Here is a 16,283-nt window from a genome sequence, read left to right as displayed (position 1 = left end):
AGGTCCAGCTCCCTGCACTGTCAATGTACCAAGTGGATGATCCCCACTGCTTCCTGCCAATGGGTAACATCAGCCTGTAAGGACTGTGAGCGGAGGGGCTGCCCACTTGACACACTGACTGTGCCAGGAGCCGGACGTAAGAAGAGTGCATGTGGACAAAGAGGAGGGTATGGGGAAAAAAACAAAAACAGTGAATAGAGTTAGCAGATCTGTGGTTGCAAAGCCAAGTAGCCAGTCCCACTGACTTTACACTTTGACCGGCCCTCCTTAAAGGGATATTGGGAGACTAAATTAAAGAGGTTGTCCAGTTGTAAATTACGATGGTGTATCCGCAATAGTAGCTCGGAGAATGTGCACCAGCCTTTGATCTGGTACACTCGTGCACAAAGCAGATTTCTTCAGAAAGCAGACAGTTCCTTTATCACTATAGTGGCCAGTCCTGGTATTACAGTCAGAGTGACCATTCATTTTAATGCCTTTAAACTACTAATGGTCTGCCTGAGGATAGGATATCAATATAATAGATTGGCTGGCGTCTACCACTTGGGACCCCTGCCGATCACCTGTTTGCTGGATCGGTGTGTTCATATAATGAGCTGATTTGTGCAGGAAGCAAACAGCTCCATTCTTACTGTAGTGGTCAGGCTTGGTATTGCAGGTGAAGTTCTCATTCATTTCAATGTAATATGGACTTTCAGTATCAAGCCTGGCCACTGCAATGGGAATGGGTTGGCTGTCCTTGGTTGGAGGGCAAGTAATCAAAATAATCAGGCCAATAGAGCTTTTTTTTTCTAATTTAGGGTGACTACCCACTACAGTTTTTTCACTGCGAAATTCGAAGCGTTTTTTTTTTTCTGCAGGGGTCTATGGGACTTGTAATGTTAAAATCGTGACCGTGCAAAATCGCGATTTCATGGTAAATTGCTATTTTGCGCAGCTGCAATTTTAACATCACAAGGCCCATAGACCCCTGCAGAAAAAAAAAACGCTGCGAATTTCGCAGTGAAAAAAAAAAACTGTAGTGGATAGTCACCCTTAAAGGGGTTTCCAGGCACGCTGAAGCTACTAGTACACTGCTACAGCTGTCACCGATGTAAGAGGCAGAAGTGCTACAAGTGTAATAGCTGATTCAAGTCCCATTGATTTCAATGGGAGTGAAGCCAGCTAGGCCACGTTAGGCCTGCTGCACTGATATGCGGTGAGTCCCTGGCCCCCTTGCTCTCCAACAGCCGCCAACATTGAAGTCTCAGCATGTTGTTAGAGTGTCACGGCAGCCCCGGGTGTCTTGTGAGGGCTGTCATGTATTTCTGCCTATTAAGCTCTGTCTGTGGCAGGGTCTAATAAAATGCCTGCAGAACTACAATACACTGCAATACTGAAGTACAGCAGTATATTGTATAAGCTATCAAACCACCACAAGTTCAATTCCACTTAGGGGACAAAAAAATTAGAAAATTAAAAAAAAGATATAGCTAAAATGGACTACATAAAATTAAAAAAGTCGTTATGATTTTTTGAAAGCAGGAAGAAAAAAGCAAATATTAAAAAAGAAAAAAAAACAAAAAACTGAAAAATCTCTAATCCTGATGAGGTCCAGCTGGCGCTGTTTGGCCACATCACATGATGGAACCAGAGCAGTGCCATGGCTTCTGTTTATAGATATATATATAAGCTCGGTGCAACAACGCAGTCCCAAAACCAACATGGGTACATAAATACAGCACCAGAACCAAGCACAATACACTCAGGCACTTATCATGCCGTTTAAACACGGATTGTTAAGTGTTGAACATAGAAATGTGAAACAGTAAATGATATAAGAATCAATGAGCATCCTGCCATCTAAACATGCTGCCCAAGTGTGGACGAGCTGGTGATGACATCAGCAGCTTGTGAGATTCTCGGTCCGTGTAAAAGGGTCATAATGTTATCCACAGTGACCGTTGCCTCTGCCCCCCCTACAGCTACCCCCCCACCCCCACCCCCTCCTTCCGATGACCCCATCTGCACTGCCTCCTCCTGAGAAATCACAATTGTCCTTGTGTAGACAATAAGAAGTGAAGGAGACGTGTGGAGCGGATTCATATTTGTGTCTGTTTATTCTAACTATATATGAATAATGACTCGCAGCAGGATCCTTATTAGAGGGGGGGAGGGGGGCTTACGAGACGTCTTCTCAGAGTCTTTGTTACAAAACATTAATTTAATAAAATTAAAAATGTGATTCAGCTGGAATCGTCACAATTGTTGCAGTTTCCCCCCAAGTAAGTGCAAATTTTTTTTCCAGCCTGGAATCTGGTTATTATTAGAGAGCGACGCCCTCGCTGCGATGAGCGTAAGCCATTAATTGCACTTCCAAATGTACATATAAGAACCTTCTACCTTACAGAACGTTGATTTCAAGAAAACGCAACGACATGAAAAAAAGACTATCGAAAAATGGGGACAACCAATGCGGGCATCAACAATGCCACTTCAGTGGCACGATGGCTGCCATGGGGGCGCTCTGGTCAAGAGGCACCCCATTATAACAGACCCTGTAATTCTCACAGTGGAGGGTTTGTTACAATTGTATCCGCACTAATCTCTTCCCTATCCTGTTTGTTACATTGTATCAGTCCTGAGCTCAGGCTGGATCGCCAACAGAGGACTGTGCAGACTGGATACAATTGTAGCAAAGAGCTGTGAGGTTTCCGCCCGTCGATATAAACAGGGGGGGTTTAGAGATCTTGCAAATACCGTTTACTGACCGTGGATAGAAGTGTAGAAATTTTGATAATACAGGCATTAAAGGGTTTGTCCAGTTGTGAACAATCGATGACAGATGGACAAAGTGTACTGAAGAGCAGGGAGGTTCTAAAGAAGTATTGTAATGGTCTTTTCTGAAAGTTGATTGAAATAAAATTCTACAACCAGGGTGCAGATCATTTTTGACTCCCCCTTGTATTATGGATGACCCCATCCTAAGGATAGGGCATCAATAGTTTACTTCTAAGGTCATTAGTAGAAAAGCCCTTTAAGTCTTATTTACTTATGCCTAAAAGTTGCTTTACAGTTTTAACTAACTTTTCAGATAACTCTTCCTAGTAAGCTGTGTGAGGTGAGGAATAACACTGTATACCGTAATACTTCTATCCTGCATTTTCCCCTCTGCGGGGTATATAGCCATTTCTTCATCCTTTCAGGGCTGCTAGGAGGAGCTTCTATGCACATTCTGGTCTCTAATCGTCTATACACACAGAAGGACACATCATTGAAAACATTATACAGCAGTACTGAGCAGTGGAAATGTGATTTTAGTGGCCCAAAACAGTAAACAGTGATTTACTATTAGCTGCAGATAGAATCTGTGTTAGGCTGGCTTCACGCGACCAGACTTGGAGTCCGCAGTCGGCGTCCGTGCGGAGGATCCGCAGCAAATCATGGGCATTGTGAAGCATGTAAATTCACTTCTTCGCTCTCACAATCGCAGATACATGTTGTATATTCTTAGAACGGAGGAAAAACAAATCGCAGCGTGCTCTAGTTTGTTGCAGACAGCCTCCATTGAAATTAATGGAGGCCGTCCAACCTGCAGCCCATATGTAATTAACATTGCATATAGGCCGCGGATACCCAAGTCATTGCCTAGCAAATATGTGTTGTGCATGACTGCCGGCGAACTGCTGCGGTCATCCACATTACAGATGATGCAGGTACACAGGGTCACAACCTGATTCCGCTGTGGGATCCCACACACAGAATCCGTCTCGCCCGTATGCAGCGGGCCTTAGTCCTTCTATTCTCTCCGCCCTGCTCTCATAGACTTCAATGAGCAGGATGACTCATTTCCCCCATCCCCTACTTCCTGTTTTGCCATTATCCCTCTTCTGTAACAACAGATAGTGACACCTGATAGCAGACAACAAGCTGGAAAGAAGGGAACCCCCTAGTGGCCAGTGTATTAGAGGGCTTTTTCAGCACAAAAACATCCCGTTAGGTACATAAAGCATCTTCTACTTCTGCTCGCCATCATGGAAGCACAAGTGCTTTGAAAAGTTAGTGACCATTTAACCTTGTTCTAATAAGTCCACAGGCAACATTTACATGGAGGTTGTATCCTTAAAGGGTTTTGTGGGCCAATACGTTTGAGGACATATCCTCAGAATAGGCCATCAATAGTGGACTGGCTGAAGTCCATCATATGGGACCCTGGTCAATCATCTGATTGGGTGCCGCTGTCAGCACCATAACACATTGGGGCACGGAGGGGAAGCAGTTCGCTCTGATCCCAATAGTAACCGATACTGGTAATTGCAGGCTGGGGTCTCATTAAAATTGAAGATAGTTGCGGAAGGGTCGCGGGTCAGGCGGCTTCCACTGACTCCAAATGGAAGCCATCTGTGTGGAATTCGCACAAGAATAGAGCAAGCTGCGATTTTGGTCAATTCCTACTTATTAGAATGGTCCTTGATAATAAACTGACCAAAGTGTCCTTCTGCTGGGACACCTGGTGATCAGCCATAATCTGTGTGGAATCTGGGAAGTAAGTGTTCCATTTCCCCACAGCGCTCCCACAGGGAACATGAAGTATTACTATCCACATTACCGGGCTGTCTGTGTAAGGGCCCGTCCACAAAGTCTTTTGCAGCATCCATTTAAGGTATGGTCTTCAGAAGCATGTCCTGGCTTGACCGCGGGTCTTTGGACCCAAACTCTGAGCAGCATACACACGGATGATACTCGGAGTTCAGGTCTGGAAACCCACAGTCAGGCTGGAACACACTTCCGAAGTCCGTGTGTTAAAATGAATGCTGTAAGAGACAGTGCAGACGGGTCCTTATACAGGAAAGACTGGGTCCTCCAGAGACGCTCTTTATAACCTCCCTGGACTATGTTCAGGAGACGAGGATCCCATGTATTAAAGGGGTATTCCTAGCTAAGCATTTCATAGAGAAGGGTCCTTTTACAACAAGCTGTCAGGCGCAGAAGCCCGATCGTTCCTGGTGGTGCTGTAAGTGAATTCTTCCCTCCTGCCATTTGCATATTTCCCAGAGGATTATGGGTGGTCATATAAATCTCACACCTTCTAGGTGCTCTCCTTAAGGAGAAAGGATACCCTTCCTAACCCATGGTTAAGATGAGAAACCTGCGGCCGTTTTCTGACCACCTCACCCGGTTTTACGGAAACCATCAAGACAGGAGCATTATACATCTGTGGGCTTCTCATCGCAGCCACGAAATGCTGAGATGGGACTACTCCTACAGCGGAGAATTCCCCAATAGAGAGTATTAAAATAGTTTTACTAAACTGGACAACCTCTTTAAGAAAGGGCGTTTGCAAGTGATGGAATCCCACTAGGATGGTGGAGGTGCCTTAAAGGGACGCCTTACAGGGAAAGCTTGATTCTATTAATTGGTCAGACATCAGTGATGTCATCGCCTACCAATATGTTGTCATATGCATCACTGGAAAATACTCTTAACTCCCAGTCCTATGGGCCACAAGCTCCAGAGGAAAATGGCGGCCTGAACCCAGCGTTGGATTGTGACGTTTCCCCATTAGTGGTCGTAGCGCTATATACACTATATATCCAGCGCACGTTATACAATACTTTCTACTAGAACTCCTTCCCAGAACTGAAGATTAGACGACAAGTAACCTCACAAGAAAAAGCAATTTCTCCCCCATTCCCACTCCCACACGCGCCGCGTCCTGCGAACCCTGCGGATTAGAACATTCATTTCCTCCGTACGTTCAGGGCTCTGGAGATAGGGGTGTGAAAAGGCGAGATTGTGCGGCTAATCTGTCCGCCCACTTAACCCCTTAACGACCAGCCCATAGTGTTTTTACGTCCTCCCGAAGTGGGCTCTATTCTCTGAGGACGTAAAAACATGCTTCCTGCAGAGAATAGTGCCCCTCGGGCTGTGGACGTGACAGCTCCATGCTGTCGGTGTCCGCAGGTAGCTGACAGCATGGAGCTGTCATCCCGGGCTGTTCGGGCACCCCCCCGGCATTGCGATCGGCGCTATGCAATGGATAGCGCCGATCGCAAAAAAAGTAAACAAAAGTACACAAAAGTTAAAGATTCAGCTGCTCCGATGGATCGGATCCATCGGAGCAGCTGAAATTACTCACCCAGGTCCAGCACGCTGCTCCCCGCTCTCCTGCCGCTCCGGGGCCCGAAGCCGGTCTTCTGCGCATGCGCGCCAGGCGGCATTACGTCAGCCGCATGCGCAGAAGGCCCGGCGGCGCGGGAGATTTAAAATCTCCTGGCTCCCGGCTCCTGTAGGTAGCCGGGAGGCAGGAGATGTCAGCGGGGACTGCGGTGAGCGGTCCCCGGTACCGCGATCGCCGTTATCCAATGGTTAGCGGCGATCGCGAAAAAGTAAAAAAAAAGTTTTAAAAAAGTCAGTTTCACCTCCCCTCATGGATCGGATCCATGAGGGGAGGTGAAAATACTCACCCCCAGTCCTCAGCGGTGTCCCGATGTCCCGGGACCCGAATCCCCGTCTGCGCATGCGCGCCCGATGATTGACATCGGGCGCGTGCACAGACGGGCTCGAGCCCCGGGGAATTTAAAATTCCTCTGCTCCTGGCTGCCATGTGTAGCTAGGAGCAGAGATTATACCGGGGACATGATCACTGTCATCCAATGGATGACAGTGATCATGTAGAGTGAAAAAAAAGTGTAAAAAAGTTAAAAAAAAAAAAAGTAAAAAAAAGTTTTGAAAAGTTTAAAAAGCGTACGTTTCATCTCCCCTCATGGATCATATCCGTGAGGGAGGATGAAAGTACGTACCTAAGGCCCCCAGATTTATCCGCGGACCTTACCACAGCTTTTGCACACGCGCCCGTCGCCAAAATGGCGGGCGCATGCGCAAAAGCTGTGGATTGCCAGGATAATTTAAATTCTCCCTGCTCCTGGCTACAAAACGTAGCCAAGAGCATGGAGATTTAATGGGGGTCCGCGGTGAGCGGTTCCTGGTCACGTGTTCGCCATTATCCAATAATGGCGATCACGTAAAAGTAAAAAAAAAAATTAGAAGTTTCATCTCCCCTCACTGATGCGATCGGTGAGAGGAGATGAAACTTTTTACCGGAGGCCTGCGTATTTGAATCCCGACGCGATCTTCCTCCGTGGACCTTCCCGAATTCTGCACATGCGATTGCCGGCAAAAAGCCGGACACATGCGCAGCAGTCGGGGAGCCCAGGAAATTTAAAATCTCCTTGCTCCCAGCGACCAACGGTCACAGAGAGCCTGGAGCAGTGACGGGTGGCCTCGTTGAGCGGTCCCCGATCACGTGATAAAAAGGTAGCGATCTACCTTAGGCCGGTCTCACATGACCGGATAGGAATTACGGATTCTGCATGCTTCTGATCCACGGTAATACGCAGATCAATCGCATTGGATTACACAATTCCGCTCACATTAGCGGGTCGGAATTGCGTAATCCACTCGCAGAAAAGAGAACGCAGCAGGTTCTATTTTACCGCGGATATCCGCAACATAGAGCCCATTGTGCTCCATGGTCGCGGATATACCCGCAGCCCATACGCAACTACATTGTGTACGGGCTGCCTGTACCCGCGTCATCGCTAAGCGATGGTGCGGGAAATACAAACAAAGGTGTACTGTGCATGACCGCCTGTGTGAGTAGGCAGTTATGCGCAGTACATTACGCAGCCGTACGCAGGGTCACAGCCGGGCTCACAGATGGGATCCGCTGTGGGCCTCCGCAAGCGGATTCTGCCTGCACCCGCGTGAGCCCGGCGTTATTCAGACCGCTACCTGTGATACGTATTTTACAAGAAGCCCCGGGAACGTTCGCCTTCCTGCAGTTCCAGGAGCACCTTGTTGAGCGCCTTCTGTGTGAGACCGCCGCACCTCATCAAGCTTACGGAGACTCACGGAACGCCACTTTTTACACCCCATACCCGCCACTGAGGTCATGAAATACCCCCAAAAAGCATGAGAGGAGGGGGGGGGGGGGATACCCGGTTTTATTGCCCCATGGGCCCATTCCAACCAGCCTCCGTAATTACCCCTGTCTTCGGAAATACTACACAGTTCACATTTTTACTTTTATCTAAGATTTGCGAACGCCAAAAAGGGCGCGGAGTGTGTGGGGGAGGGGGGGAATTTTTAGGGAGTCAATCTTTATTCTGTACAAATAAGCAATGGGGCCTGGAATTTATTCAGTTGTGCCCTAAAATCCAACAGGTGTTCCGTCCTTTATAGGCCTTGCCATGCGTTCTGTAAGTAGATTAGGGCCACAATGGGTATGTTTCTGAACTCGGGACAAACGGGGGTATCCATTTTGGGGTGAACGTCTTCATTCCTATGTGCACTGTACAAAAAAACTGTTTTTAAATTGAAAAAATTGCCAAAAAAATTGAAAATCGTAACTTTTTCCTTCTGCTTTGCTTAGATTCATTCAAATACTGTGGGGTCAAAATACGCAGTACACCCCTAGATGAATTCGTTAAGGGGTCTAGTTTTCAAAATGGGGTCATTTGAGGGGGTTCTTTATAGTTTTGGCCGCTCAATGGCTCTATAAGTGGGCAATGGGGCCTGAAATTTATTCAGTGGTACCCTGAAATCCAACGGGTATTCCTTTCATTGTAGGCCTAGCCATGGGTCCTGTAAGTCTATTAGGGCCACAATGGGTATGTTTCTGAACACGGGACAAACAGGGGTATCCATTTTGGGGTGAAAGCCTTCATTTATATGTGTGCTGTACAAAAAAAACTGTTTTTAAATTGACACAATAGCCCAAAAAATGAAAATCCTATTTTTTTCCTTTTGCTTTGCTTGAATTTATTCAAAAACTGTGGGGTCAAAATATGCAGTACATCCCTAGATAAATTCGTTAAGGGGTCTAGTTTTCAAAATGGGGTCATTTGTGGGGGTTCTATATGGTTTTGGGCGCTCAAGAACTCTACAAGTGGGCAATGGGGCCTAAAAGGACTTCAAGCAAAATCTATGTTCTGAAAGCCACCGATTACTCCTTTTATTTTGGGCCCCGTTGTGCATGCAGACATAAGATTAGGGCTACAATGGGTATATTTCTGAAAACAGTACAAACAGGGGTATCCATTTTGGGGTGTAAGTCTTCCTTCATATGTGTGCTGTACAAAAAAAGCTGTTTTTAAAATGACAGAATTGCCAAAAAAACAAAAATCCAAATTTTTTCCTTTTGCTTTGCTTGAATTTATTCAAAAACTGTGGGGTCAAAATACGCAGTACACCCCTAGATAAATTCGTTAAGGAGTCTAGTTTTCAAAATGGGGTCATTTGTGGGGGTTCTCTATGGTTTTGGGCGCTCAAGAACTCTACAAGTGGGCAATGGGGCCTAAAAGGACTTCAAGCAAAATTTGTGTTCCGAAAGCCACTGGTCGCTCCTTTCATTTTGGGCTCCGTTGTGTATCCAGACATAAGATTAGGGCCACAATGGGTATGTCTCTGAACACGGGACAAACAGGGGTATCCATTTTTGGGTGCAAGTCTTCCTTCATATGTGTGCTGTACAAAAAAAGCTGTTTTTAAAATTACAGAATTGCCGAAAAAACGAAAATCACAATTTTTTCCTTTTGCTTGGTTTGAATTCATTCAAAAACTGTGGGGTCAAAATATGCAGTACACCCCTAGATAAATTCCTTAAGGGGTCTAGTTTTCAAAATGGGGTCATTTGTGGGGGTTTTCTATGGTTTTGGGCGCTCAAGAACTCTACATGTGTGCTATGGGGCCTAAAAGGACTTCAAGCAAAATTTCTGTTTTGAAAGACACTGACTACTCCTTTCATTTTGGGCCCCGTTGTGGACTCAGATATAACAATAGGGCCACAATGGGTATATTTCTGAACACGGGAGAAATAGGGGTATCCATTTTGGGGTGTAAATCCTGATTTTCATGTAAACTATAGGAAAAAAATATGTCTTTAAAATGACAGATTTGCAAAAATATGAAATTTTACTTTTTCTCCTCTAAATTGAATTAATTCCTGAAAAAAAACTGTGGGGTCAAAATACTCATGACACCCCTCAGTGAATATATTAAGGGGTGTAGTTTTTAAAATGAGGTCATTTGGGGGGGGTATCTATTATTCTGACACTCATGAGCCTTTCCAATCTCGGCTTGGTATAGGAAAACAAAGTGTTCCTCAAAATGCTAAAAAGTAATGTTAAATTTGTACGTCTCCTAAATAGTTAAAAAAAAAACAAAAGTTTTTCCAATGTGCGCCCAAAATAAAGTAAACGGGTGGAAATATAAATCTTAGCAAAAATTTCTATATTATGTTTGCACATATTTAAGATATTGCAGTTGGAAATGTGAAAAAATGACGATTTTTTCAAAATTTTCCCAATTTTGGCGCTTTTAATAAATAAACACAATTTCTATCGGTCTTTTTTTTCCGCCTAAATGAAGTACAACATGTGGCGAAAAAACAATGTCAGAATCGCTTGGATATGCAAAACCTTTCTGGTGTTTTTCCATGTTAAAGTGACACATGTCAGATTTGCAAAATTTGGCCTGGTCATTAAGGCGTAAACAGGCTTGGTCACTAAGGGGTTAAAGAAACGCCAAAGTAAAAAAACTTCCTTCTCATTAGAAGCAGCAACTCAAGCATCTAATGAAATGTCGCCGTCGTCTCACACGGATTAACCCTCTGCTTGCTGCTAGTGAATCGTATCACCCTCAAGCACATTCAGAGGTGGAGACCTTGTACAGAACTAACAAGTCTCGCAGCTGAGGGTTTGTTACAGTTCTGTTCCGTCTAGACAAGTCTTTGCCATTAGTGATGCGATGTGGCGGTAACAGTCCAGCGTAATGCTTTGGTTGGCGGTTATATGGCGCAGGGAAGGAACTTCTCATTGCACCCCATTGCCGATGGGATGGGTCACCATAATTATGGGATTGAAGCCAGAGTAGGAGTTCCTGTGATGTCAGACGAAGACGCCTCATAGCCGCGTGTGGGAGGAGCTTATATAAAGTCCAGTTCCCGCCAGTTAGTGTCCGTGTGACCAGAAACGACTGCCAGTCACAATAGGCAAGTAGAGGGTCTCTTCGTGGTGGCAGTGTGTAGGCTAGCTGCTGTCTGGTCAGAAGTGGCAGAAGCTGGGCAGTGCGACTTACCTCAATGAAGACCCTAAGACTAGCTCCACCCAAGTAAAGGCCAAGCAAGGTGGGACAAGAAGAGGGCAGCGAGCAGCCGGACTCCGAACTGACCAAGTGCTGAATCACTATGACCAGATGTCGGTGCAGCGAGTAGGGCACCCTACTACGAGGCAACCCGAGATCAACGCTTCAGATGGCAGTCTGGTGGACCTCAGAGGGGCGACAGCAGCAGGCTGCCACTAGGCTGGTCATTATCTTTTACCAACCATTAATGGGCGATAAAAAAATAATTGCAGCAACCCAACAAGCATTTCACTCACCCAGCTGGTCGCCACTGCCGAGACCCCTGACCTCTCCCCCCAGCATCTGCGTTCCTGCTCACAGATGCCGGCCAGTACACAGCACTGATGTAGGTAGGAGGGCACAGGGGTTACAGCAGTGGCGCAGCAGGCTGGGTGAGTGAATTGCTTCTAGTGCTGCTACCGAGCCGAAGCCTAATAGGGATGGCACTAATACTGCTGGTACTACTATGGGGGCCACTATTAACACTGAGGTCACAGTTACCGCTGGGACCACCAAAGGAGATTATAGGCAACTTAATTGCATATGGGCGGTGTTGAAAAAGCACCCCTAGAAAACAATGGGTGCTCTCACGGGTAATACGTCGCAAAATAGAACATGCAGCATCCTTTTTTGCGCTTGCATATTAGGTAATTTCTACACGCTAATGTGAGCGGGACTGCATATAGCAATGTATTTGATTGCCCGCGAATTACTACGTATCACGTTCGGTGTAAACAGTCCAACGATTTAACGATTAGCCAAAGTTTGTTCGCTTGTTGCTCATTTTATCCAGACATAAAAATACTCATTCGCAACTCGTTGCGTGTAAACCGCGACTAATCATTTGTTTATGTTCACTGGAACAGCTGAACTGCAGATTCTGGCCACAGTGAATGGGCCGAGCTGCAGTACCAGACACAACCCTATGGACAAGGGTGGCGCTGTGTTTGGAAGAAAGCGGCCATATTTACCAACTTAACCGCCAGCACTGTTCCTTTAAAATCATATCACCACCTCACCCCTTCCCAATGCCTCTCCGAGCCAAAAACCCGTCAGCAGAATAACCCTTTCCTGCCATTCTCCCGCCACGTGCGAGGACATCACAGTGCCTGTCAGTCTGGGGGACGACTTCCTATTCACCGATTTCCAAAAACATTTCCAACTGCGAGACGCGTCTATTTAGACATCTTCCCAGGAAATGGACCAAATCCGGTCAACTTGTTGACAAGACAGCGGAGCAGGAAACAATACTCCGCCGGGGAGGCTTTGTTCGCCGGTAAATATCTTGTTATTTATAGGGACGTCCGTTATAAGAGGTAAATGTAAGGACAAAGTCACCATTTATCTCATCTGTCAGGATGGGAAAGAAGATCCGTAAACACCACGACTACTCCATGTATATGCAGATATTGTATGGATGTAGCAGAGCCGAATCTGTAACTGGCGGGCTTTTCATTATGCTCGGGGGAGTCACGGCCAGTGAGATATTTCATATACAGCAACCAATGCAGAGAAAATGTAGTATTACTGGACAGCTATTCACATTAATGGTGGTCCTGTAATTAAAGGGATGGCGCACAGTTTACCCAGATGGAAGCCCATCTTATGGAGCAGATCCCCTTCTGGCCATACTGGATACTGCAAGACGTCTGACAGCTCCATGTCGGGCCAAGAAGCGGTTCTAAGGCAGATCGGAAAGTTTGCATGTAGAAAATAACTTCTCATCCCCAGTGCCTTGGGGGCGGGACGTCTCTCTGAAGTGCCCTTGGCACTCTCCATTGGACTATTCTGATTGGGCAGTAAGCCTGTCAATCAAAGCGGTGGATCAAGTTAATGGGGGGTATGGAGGGTACTACATAGAGAAGTCCTGATGGCACTTGTAGCGCTGGGGATTATGTTACTTTCTGTGTGACAGAACATAGAGGTAGTTCGGCTTTAAAACCCCTTCCGACCCCTACATGGGGCGGTCAGCAGATTTGCAATATCAGAACTGTTGACAGACTCTCTTTAAAAGAATTCAGATTTGCTTTACAGCAGCCACATGGACATGCATAGTGAAGAGGACTTATTGACTTCTATGGGAGAGTGTTCTGGGCATGCTCTGCTCCGAGACCAGTGCAGCAAGGGGACGGAGGTGAGCTGTGACCACCACCTATTGACGTCTATGGGAGAGAGTGTTGTGGGCATGCTCTGTTACTAGTGCAGCAAGGGGGCGGAGGTGATCTGTGGCCACCACCTATTGCCTTCTATGGAAGTTTGTTGTGGGCATGTTCGGAACAGAAGAACCTCTATACGCCAGCATCTACCACCAGGGAAAAAAATTGGCTGCCCCACTACATTAGATGGTCAGCTGACTTTTGTGGAAATTGGCAAGTTTAATCTAGTGTGAATGGCCGCCTTGGATAGAACCTGCCATGTTGTACAGTCAGCGGTGCTGGCTACATAGCTCTGTAGACGCACTCCTGCCGACTATTGCTGTATTTCCCCCCCCCCCACACTCCGCTCCGTTCGCCCATATGAACTCTTCTTAGTTCGGACTACAGGTGCTGCAATTCTGTCAAATGGGCAGTCCTCAGCGCTCACGTGACGGGTGGCGTAATGAAATGCGACGTCACCCACTGACAGTGGGCAAATTGATTGGCGCTTGTTTAAAATGTGCGCGTTACAATAAAAAATTTTCCGTACGAACCAACGTTCGTAAAAACTATCGTTCGGCTGATAATCGCCTCGTGTAACAAGGTCCTTGAAGACGGTCAACACTAAAGATGATAGATAGATGGCCATTACGAGGAGGAAGCCCACGACGGGACCTACACTACATGGTAGGACATAGTCAGGTGTGACATAATAGTAAGGCACCGGGCCGGCAGCGATGGGCACCGTGTAGCCACAGGCCTACACAGTGTCCAGACACGAGGCTCACGCGACCTACACCCCGGCTGTACATTCTGATTGACACGTCTGAACATCAAGCCTTGTTCTGAAGGTCAACGCTCCACCGTAGAGAGGACATTGATGTCTAAATGTGAAGACAGCCAAGTAAGATGTTCCCATCATCCCAGGGTAGCCGCCGGTCACTGTCAGGAGGCTGGAGCTCGCGGCTGCCAGGCCTGAAGACGTCTCGCACGCCGCACACTTTGGGCCCGTCTCGAGCAGTGTGTGTGTGGGCTTTAATTGGCCGCTCACCGCTCTCAGCTGTTAAGTCTAGTTCATGTGTGTTTTGGCAGATGATGTTGTGCATTTCTCCGGGACGCAGCCCATCCCACCGCCGTCGCGTCTCGCCTTAAAGGAATACACTGCCATTCCCTGCCTTTGATTCATCCCTAGATCATCAGTAATTGGAAGCAGAAACTCGGTCAGTGGCATGTCTGGGTCAGCGGGAGCACGTCCAATACTGTCGCAGGCGGCAGGTAGGACGCAGAAAGGACGTGCGAGCGAGAAAGAGAACCAACTATTACCAGGTGATGAAATTGTCCTGCAAGAATATCGGCCCCCGCGGACAGGAAGCTTCTTGTAGTTGCTGCAGATTAGATGGAGGTGCTGATGTGTTCTGGCCAGCTGACAGGAAGGGGTCAGCGATTCATGCTGCTTGTGCCAAATTCTGACCTCCCATCAGCAACAGAGATCTGGATCCATCCGACCAGGAGATGTTTTTCCGCTGATCACTGATACAAGTTTTCTGCTCTTTTTCCCGCTGGAGTCTCGCCTTTCTGTTTCTCTTAGACACAATGGCGCTGGAACTGGTCGTCTGCTGCTATAGCCATCCTTGCTGAGGAACGGCGAGTTGTACGTTCAGACGAGTTAGTTTGAGCGCCAACGTTGTATTTGGGTGTTTGTGACTGTGCAGCACCAATTGATTAGAATGATTCCTGACATCCTCCTCCGACCCCTTTTGGTAAGGAGTGGTTTCAGTCCATGGGATCCTATTTCGCTGGAGGTTTTGCCTCGAGCACACAATTCTCCGTATACTCTTCACACGTTGCATGAGAAAATCTCATGCTGTTGACCGTGATATCCTCACCCCAACTAGTCTAGCACCGATGACCGGGCCACGTTGGAAGTCTCACAGATCGCTGGATATTCCAATCTAATGTGGATTCACAGTGAAACAGATCTACAGAAAACTTGTCATCTGATTTTATGCCGCACTCCGGGGTCACCGGGAGAATGTCCATACAGGGAAGTGGCATTTGTTAAAGGCTCAAGTGCATTAATAAAAGGGGCCAGTCAGTATATATAGCAATGATTACTTGCTAAATAAACGATTGTTTTAGCGATCATCGGCGCGTCTAAACGCACGCCCATCGTGCACTGCTAGCTGATCGTTAAATTCAGTCCAACCTAAAAATCGTTGTTCAGCCTTATCAGTAGTTCTCCACGGGGAGTGCTGATAGCATTGTTTCCCGCTGGAGAACAAGGGATCTGAGTGCAGATAAGAGCCCTCCAGCTATTAACTTCTTTCAGCTAAGGCTTCATTTGCATACTAAATTGCTCTTTAGTAGCTGAGTAGCTACTTAATTCTTTATGCAAAGTGATCGCTCAAAGCTGTCACTCAAACTGTTGTTTGAGCGATCTTTGAGCAATCTTGGCCCGTGTAAATGGGCCTTAACGCAGCACCCCGACTTCCTTTCCTCCTGGTTAAGAGCATAAAAAATTGCCAACTAGCACCAGAAAGCAGCCCCATTAACTGCTAGGGCTGCAGGGAAAAGGTCAAATTTCCTGCCGCTACAATGTCATTCTCCAGTCCAATCATCCTAGGGGGAGGGGGGGGGGGGCATGCTACTAGTCCTGCTTCTGGATCTAATGTCTCCAATGCTTCCAGCCAACGTTCAGCAGCCACATGCCCAATGCTGGACCCTAAGTGGACCAGACCAGAGCGGTGCACAACACAGCACTCATTTAGCCCCTTGATACAGCCACGACGACCAGTTCTAGTCCTGAAGAGCACAACGTGGAGTGCATGTATGCCAGGCGGTCAGGGGCGCCATGTAACAGACAGCGGGTGCACGGACATTGCCAGCGATTCCACATGTAAAGTTTCTTTGCATTCGACTGAGCAGGAAGCGCTCCAAGTCCGGCTTACGGCAAAGTTCTGCATGAGAGTGCCAAGAGAGCGGTGG

General features: G+C 47.0%; 1 protein-coding gene and 1 long non-coding RNA gene across 2 annotated transcripts in view; both read right to left on the bottom strand.

The window, feature by feature from the left end:
* LOC136588822 (uncharacterized) overlaps positions 1-6,860 on the bottom strand; it is an 8,477-nt gene extending 1,617 nt beyond the window's left edge. The window contains exon 1 of the long non-coding RNA XR_010787634.1: positions 6,119-6,860. This is a non-coding gene — a long non-coding RNA (uncharacterized lncRNA). The remainder of the gene's footprint in view (positions 1-6,118) is intronic.
* Positions 1-16,283, bottom strand: part of GAB2 (GRB2 associated binding protein 2) — a 116,161-nt gene that overhangs the window by 16,225 nt on the left and 83,653 nt on the right. The gene's annotated exons all lie outside the window — the stretch shown is intronic.

Source organism: Eleutherodactylus coqui, chromosome 1 (assembly GCF_035609145.1).
Source record: "Eleutherodactylus coqui strain aEleCoq1 chromosome 1, aEleCoq1.hap1, whole genome shotgun sequence".
Lineage (NCBI taxonomy): Eukaryota > Metazoa > Chordata > Amphibia > Anura > Eleutherodactylidae > Eleutherodactylus > Eleutherodactylus coqui.
This window is presented reverse-complemented; position numbering and strand designations above follow the sequence as displayed.